The following is a 7815-nucleotide window of genomic DNA, read 5'->3' as shown; positions in this document are numbered from 1 at the left end:
TCACTGGAGGGCTCTTCACCAGGCCTCTAGCCTGAGAGCGCGCATTCATCTGGTGAGGTATGTGCCGAGGCCCTCCTACCAACATCCCCATCATCTCCGGGAACCACGGGGCTCCGGGGCGATCAGGGGCTATCAGAATGACCGACAGCCCCTCCGACCTCACCCGAGCTAGCAAGTGGAGGATGGAGACCCTAGGTAGAAATGCGTACAGTAGACCTCTTGGCCAAGAACGGTGTGCGAACGCATCGACTCCAAGTGGAGGCCTGTCCTGTGCACGCAGCGAGAACCATAGCTGACACTGTGTTGGTCTTGTGACCCAAACAGATCCACCTGTGCTCGGCCGAAGCGTGCCCAGATCAGAGACACGATGGACGGTTTCAACCTCCACTCGTCCTTTCTTGGGCCGCCCCTTGACATCAAGTCTGCTTCTTCTGCAGGGGCATATGCCCTAGCTGGTGCTCCCTCTGCTCCTCCAGTCGCGAGAAGCGTTTAGAGGCTGACGCCACAGCCAGTCCAAACAAACCCTTGCTAGCCACTAGAGCATTGAGGAGGGGGTTGTGTCCGCCTCCCTCATGGCTGTGAGAAACAACCAGAGGTGGCGATGTACCACCACGCTGTTGCCCATCACTCTACCAGCGCAAATCGCTGGCCCCTGATTCAGATGTAACACTGGGGACGCCATCCTGGCGACCCACAACTTTTCCTCAGCCGACAGCCCCTCAGGTCTTTCTGTGGAAAGCTTCGAGACCACCACCGTCAAAAGGGCAATGTTTCCGGAGGCAGCCTGCGCACCCCGGACATATGCCTTGTCTGTCAGAGAGGCAGTGAGCTTGTCAAGGGGGGATGGCAAGGTTGCTTTCCTCGCTGTCTTCCAGGTACTTGCCCAAGTACACCACAAGCAACGGTTCCAGGGGTGGGGGACCTGATTTAACTGTCTCTCCCAGACTATTCACTGTCTTGAACGTGAGAAGCTCCTTGACTGGTGCGTTAGCCAGCAACGAAGCATCCCACAAACCCTGCACATAATTAGCCAAGGGTTTTGAGGCTCTCATGCATTTAGCATGGGGGCCAACATCCCACGGGTCCTCTTCCTCCACAGGATGAGAGGCCGGCAGGGGAACGCCCATGATTGCCGCTGCCTTTGCTATGACAGCAGGGAAGTCGGCTCTGCGAGACAACATAGAGGAGATGGGAGGGGCGGGAGCCGGCTCCTCGTCATCCTCTGAGGCTGAGCTCAACACGTGCCCTTTTCCCTCAGAGAAGGGCGAGGGTGTCAAGTGCAATGCGTCGGGGAAGAAAGCCTTCACAGGAGGGTCCCGTGTAACAGACGTGGTGTTGCAAGGTCTGTCAGAGGCATACTGGCCAATGTTTGCTCCCACAGGGAGTTGAACCTGCCACCTCTCGACTTACAAACGCAACCACTACCAACTACGCCAACAAAAAACTAGCTATTCGTTGACATGGGTGGCCTGTTATATACTTGAGTGAGCTTCACCATACACCGGCTACACCAACCCAGACGGTTGCGCCTCATTAGCCGCCTCGAGGTGATCCTCAAACTCTGAACTCTCCTCGTCGGAAAGCAGAGCAGAGACCACACCCTCAAGGGGCTCCTCCACCTAAAAGAAATCGTAGCACAGCCACCTCTCCGAAACGGAGAGACCAGCGCACGACTGACAGACAGGGGAGTCCACCAAACCGTCCCTGGCATGCCGTGGTCCCATGCATACAAAACAAAACGGTCTCCATCGGCATCCAAGTAACGGCACCTGCATTGGGCTCCTTAAAGCGTCTTACGCGGGAGCAAAGGAATGGAAATCCTAATTTAGACAATTCTTCAAGCCACCAAATTCAGAACTAACCCGTGCAGACTTTTTTGGGAGAATCAGTGACAGCTGTCACCCCCTTATATAGGGCACCAGTGTGAGTGACAGGTGCGGATACATTTTGATCTTCAGTCATTAGTTGCACTAGGCAGCGGGTAAACCAATAGGAGCAGAGCTCCCTATAGGGCGGAGCTCCACAAAATAGAACCGTTCCTTCTCCCACTTATCAAGGCTTATTAGCCAGCAAGCTACCTGGTGAGCGTGGACAAATATTTTATTCAGTCCACATTGTCAAGTGACGTTCAGCCCAAACTAGCTAAATTGCGAAAATATGACAACAGTTATATCAAAGAGTATAGAAGAACAATATAAGTTATTTGGTTATATTGAGTTATTTTATTGAGAACAGCGACGGGAGACCTAAATGCGTCATGTCCTCGCGTGCTAGCAAACGAAGCCATGCAGCCAGCCAAGCTAAAGCGGCATCTGATGCACAATACAGACAATGCACCCGGAATATAAGGGCAAAACAAAATAGCTTTTGAGTCAAAAGCTTGGAATTATTTCTCTGAAGCTAGCTATTGAATCAGTTCTTGTACATTCGGGATTGCATATCAATAAGGCACCACTAAATGTGCAACATTTAGACCAGAACCAAACATTGAAGAAAAAAAAACTACAAATAAGAAAAATATGAAAAAGGCAACAATCAACATTAAGTTTTTAAATTATAATTTCAGAATATTTGTCAGGTAATTTCCCACTCCAAATACCCCAGTTTTTTAACTTTTTGTTCCTCACTCAAAATTGTCCTCAACTTTTTTTTTTTATGAAAGAAAAAGGTGCAGTGGTCTTTTTCAAGAGCTGTATTTGTCATATACTGTTGGTGCACAGTGCTTACCTTTTTTGGAGGTCAATGGGAGATTAAGGCGAGCGGGAGTTCAGGGATCGTGCCGATTTATCGGCCCACAATGATGACAGGTTGAGGATATCCGAAAAGCCATTCTTTTGGACCTCTGTACTGAGTGAGCTGGGCCCTGTGTTAGAATGCCCAAGTTAAAGTCAAGCACATCGACTGTGAAAGTTTTCTGCAACTAAGACTTTTCAGCTGGAACTGGTAGACAAGTCAGGGAAAAGACAATCCACCCTGTGGGATGACATGATCTGCCTGTCCCCAAGGTACATTATTCGCTTTCACTGCAGAGTTGACGAGGCCAACATTAAAACGGTTTCCTAAATGTAATCAGTGTTATCGACTGCACACATGCTACGTTAAGGGCAGGGTTGATTAATTATTTTTTTGTAAATTACCCAATCTCAGGTCAGTGCCTATCAACAGAAGTGCTACTGAAGCTCAAATTGCAGAAAAGGTTTATCCTAGTTCTGATATAAAGGTGTCAGAACACCTTTATAGAAGAAAGAAAGCTGGCAAAGGCAGAGCAATGCTTTGAGCAATGTTCTGAGGTGGAACCTTGGGTCCTGCCATTCATGGGGATGTTACTTTGACACGTACCTCCTACCTAAGCATTGTTGCAGACAATGTACACCCTTTCATGAAAACAGTATTTCCTTATGGAAGTAGGATAAGGCTAGCCTGGTCCTAACCAGATTCTCATAGGTTTCATTTGTACAGAGTCTGGGATCGCTCCATTGACAAGCGTTAACTTCCTTGAAGGCGGGTACTCTGTTGAATTTTAGAACTATTGGATCTGCCCAGAGCCACCCAAACTAGGGCACGACATCCACGTCCTCGTTCTCAGCCACTGCCTTTGCTCGCTGATTGGACCACCAAAAATACGTCTGGCAAAAACCGACTAATATACCAAAAGTCCAGACCTAGTACAGAAGCTAAATGAAAATTAAGCAGAAGTACGTAGGAGGGCAGAGGCAGTCAAGGATAAGGCACCCTACCATAAAGCAAAAATTGATCTGAAATGTTTTGAGGGACACAAGTTTAAGGTTTTGACTTAGCCTCCAAGATCTCATTTGGAGATTTTGGACTTACATGCAAACAGGTCAGGGGTAAAAAAGGCGAGAAGGATATGGCGAACCCTGACCCTCTAGGGCAGGGGTGGGGAACGTCCGGCCCGCGGGCCGCATACATAATATGGTCCGGCCCGCCCCGCCATGGCACTGCAGGAACCATATTTGGGTGTGCTTTGCCTTCGGCAAGGGCACAACCATTGTTATCTCACGTATATATTATTATTTATTTATTTTCCCACCCCTAAAACTTTGTCAATATTTGGACTACATAGGCAACCTAGGTGTCAAAAGTTTCGTCTTGGTAGCGATTGAGTTGCTTGTATCGGGATTTACGTTCCGTTGCACGGTTTAGTAGAAATTACGTTTTTGTGACGAAAAGTGAAGCTAACGGTGGCTAACTTGCTAGCCACAGTCACTGACGCCACTAACGTCACTAACGTCCCAGTCACTGACGCCACTAACGTCACTAACGTCACGAAAACTCGCGTGACTATCTCTAGCTGAACATTAGTTTAGCAGCTGGTTAACTTCTGGGAGATGGCTAGGCTTAGGCTAACTTCTTTACAGCAAGGCAGCTGCAGAAACGCCACAAACAAAGAGGCCTGGGTGATAACTATTTGCTCATTTTACTTTGTGATATGACACACAATTGTGATGTGTAATGTACAATATAAGGTAATATTATTAAGAAAGTACATCTACTTTCGGAAACGGTAGTCTACAATTTCACTGAAGCATTAGCATCATGACATTAGCCTCTGTTGCCCGGGCAACACATACTACTGCGGTCTATGATGCATCTGTTTTCAATCGTTAAAATAAACATTCCTCACAAATACATTTTCGTTGTAGGATTTATTATGACATTAGATTACAACTAAACGATTTGTTGGTGAAATTATCATTACCTGTGGTTTCAAACCAGTGTAGCTCACTGCAACGCTGTAGCCTACCCGAGACACTAATGAGTAGTTAGCTAACAAAAACATCTCCAGCTGTTTAGGAAGTCAAACGGCGACGGAACATGTTCGGCTTTCCCCTTACTCAAAAGTTTTTCAATAGGTGAAAGTATCTGACTACTAACCTGAACTTCATTGCCACAGCCTAAACTTTGTCAATGTCAAAACTTTTGTCTGTTCATTAAAATAATTCATGTCAGCCTGCTTCAGCCTTGCTTAGCTGTAGGATATACATTTCACTGGGTCTTGCAGCGCTGCTTGATTTTTTCTGAAATTATTATGAAATGTTATGTTTTACTAGCCATTTGCCTTCTTCACAGTATTTCCCACCCCTCATAGTGTAACTGAGACGACCGTAAATAGCCAAATTCATCTTCCAAGTAATAAGCCCCCGTTGAAGTGTTGAGCAGAAAATTAGCTGGTCTGTATAGATCTTGGGTTGGTGGTTTTACTGATTCAGAATTCGCTCAAATAAAATCGATAGACGTAATGAGTGGCACATAACGTGAAGTAGGCCTAACATTGCATTTTATTTTGTTTGAGTTTTAATAACTTGTCCAGTGCATTGGGGCAAGTAGCACTAGCCTAAATTGATCTTCCAGACTTGCCGTACAAAAAAAATCGACTCTTCCCGGACAAGCCTTAGCTACATGGCTACTGTTGATACAGATCAGAATCCATCATATCTTGGACACTCAAAATCAGCGAATCTTGCTGCCAAATCAAGTAGCCTATATATATATAGGCCTTTATATGGCTACAAACTTCTGCTCGGTTTCTAGCTGGCTACTTGTTACCAAGTTACAACTTTGTTGCAGGAGCATTCTTTGTCTACATTGCGAGCTAACAGTGTCCGGTAATGATGTCGCTATAAATAATGATGTTAAACCGAGACCACTAAGCCCTCAAAGAAAATGTAAGGTCATAGAAACAAAATAAAGGTTTGAGGTTACTCTGAAAATTATTAATAAAATAGGCTTGTAATAATAAAACTACTAAATCCTCATGCATAAGGAAACTTAACGTTTTTTAAGTAATCAATAAGCCTGCGCTTGCCCTCATTACTCAAATGATGCCGTTCAGGGCGTTAAAATTACATAATAGGACGAGTGTCTCAGAAATAATATAGAGCTATATTTGTCTTCAAGGCCAACCAATGAGAATATTGTGAATAAAAACAACACAGACACAGGCGGCAAATAAACAGGCAGATGTTAGCCTTGCATTGTTTGAAAAAGAAGAAGCGGGAAGCCAGCTAGTATATAAGAGGCAGATGTTGGATGTTGGATCATATCACACCATGGAAAACCAAAGTTGTCCCCACGTCTGGATCGTTGGCAGCTCGTTGGTCTACTGGCTTGCGCGGCACGCGGAGGAGGTCGGACTGTACCCCGACCTTGCACTGGAGTGCCATATTGAATGGGTAAGGTTGGGGGGCATGAGGTGGGCAGACCTTGTGCCTATGCTCCGTGAGAAGTGTGGCATGCTTCCCAGCCCGGACATAATGGTGCTCCACGTCAGGGGAAACGACCTCGGCCAACTGACCGGGGTAGACCTGACGAGGCAGATGAAGCGAGACCTGGGGGCCATTATGGAGATGTTCCCAAACACTCTGCTGGTGTTTTCGGACATCCTGGAACGCTGCGTCTGGAGGTATCAGAGGAGCACCAGCGCTTCTGGTATCGACAGGGCAAGACGTCGAGTCAACGCAGTGGTGTCTAGCTTCCTGGCCGACCGTGGGATGGGGAGCATTCAACACCCCCAAATAAGACACGGTTTCGTGTGGATGTACCGACCCGACGGTGTCCACCTTGATCACGTTGGAAACAATGTGTTCTTGGGAAACATCCAAGACGGTCTCCGACGACTCCTGTGCTAGCCACAGCACACACAACAACGGCTCTTTTAAGACCCACCCAAAAAAAAAAAAAAAAAAAGAGCAATTAGACCGTTCAAAGTGCCGTTGTAATTTTACAACCATGGGGTCTTACAGGGTTAAATCGCACCATCTTTGAAGTGTGTCATAAAAAGCGGCGTCACGTAGGCTAGGTCCGGTAGGCTACTCTAGGCCTATATAGCGAGCAACTTTACATTCATACGACTCTGAGCTTGCTTTAAAATAACAGAAAACATTAATATATTGACGTTGATAGGCTACATTTAGATGCTTTTATGAATCAATATGTCCGAGGCTACACCAGCTTGCGATCCACTTTTGGGTCGGGAATCGTTGACCCACCACTTGAGAAACATAGTCCTACACATTATTAGACAAACTGGAATATTAAACGTCCCATAGCCTACAATTTACCCTTTAACCCTATAGCAAAGACGGCTATAGGGTTAAAATCCACTCGTCCCGGACAAGCCTTAATGTCGAGCCCTGTAGCTACTGTTGATACAGATCAGAATCCATCATATCTTGGACACCCAAAATCAGCTAATCTTGCAGCCAAATCAAGTAGCCTATATAGGCCTTTATATAGCTACAAACTTCTGTTCGGCGTCTGGCTGGCTACTTGTTACAACTTTGTTTCACGAGCATTCTTTGTTGGCTACAAACTTCTGCTGGGCGTCTAGCATATGGTCTAGCTAGCTATTTGTTACTAAGTAACAACTTTGTTGCTGGAGCATTCTTTGTCTACATTGTGAGCTAACAGTGTCCGGTAATGATGTCGCTATAAATAATGATGTTAAACCGAGACCACTATAAGCCCTCAAAGAAAATGTAAGGTCAAAGAAACAAAAGAAAGGTTTGAAGTTACTCTGAAAATTATTAATAAAATAGGCTTGTAATAATAAAACTGCTAAATCCTTCTCTAACTAGGCTCCTCTATCATGCATAATGAAACTTTTTTTAAGTAATCAATAAGCCTGCGCTTGCCCTCATTACTCAAATGATGCCGTTCAGGGCGTTAAAATTACATAATAGGAGGATAATAGGACATAATAGGGCACCCAACAAGTTGTTTATATCTGATTACAATTTAATAAGTTACCTAGCGCTGCACCTTTATGAGCTACATTTGGCCTCCTTCTCTTCC

The sequence above is a fragment of the Hypomesus nipponensis genome, chromosome 13 (genome assembly GCF_054491055.1).
Source record: "Hypomesus nipponensis isolate SF chromosome 13, ASM5449105v1, whole genome shotgun sequence".
Taxonomy (NCBI): domain Eukaryota; kingdom Metazoa; phylum Chordata; class Actinopteri; order Osmeriformes; family Osmeridae; genus Hypomesus; species Hypomesus nipponensis.
Note: the sequence above shows the minus strand (reverse complement) of the source record.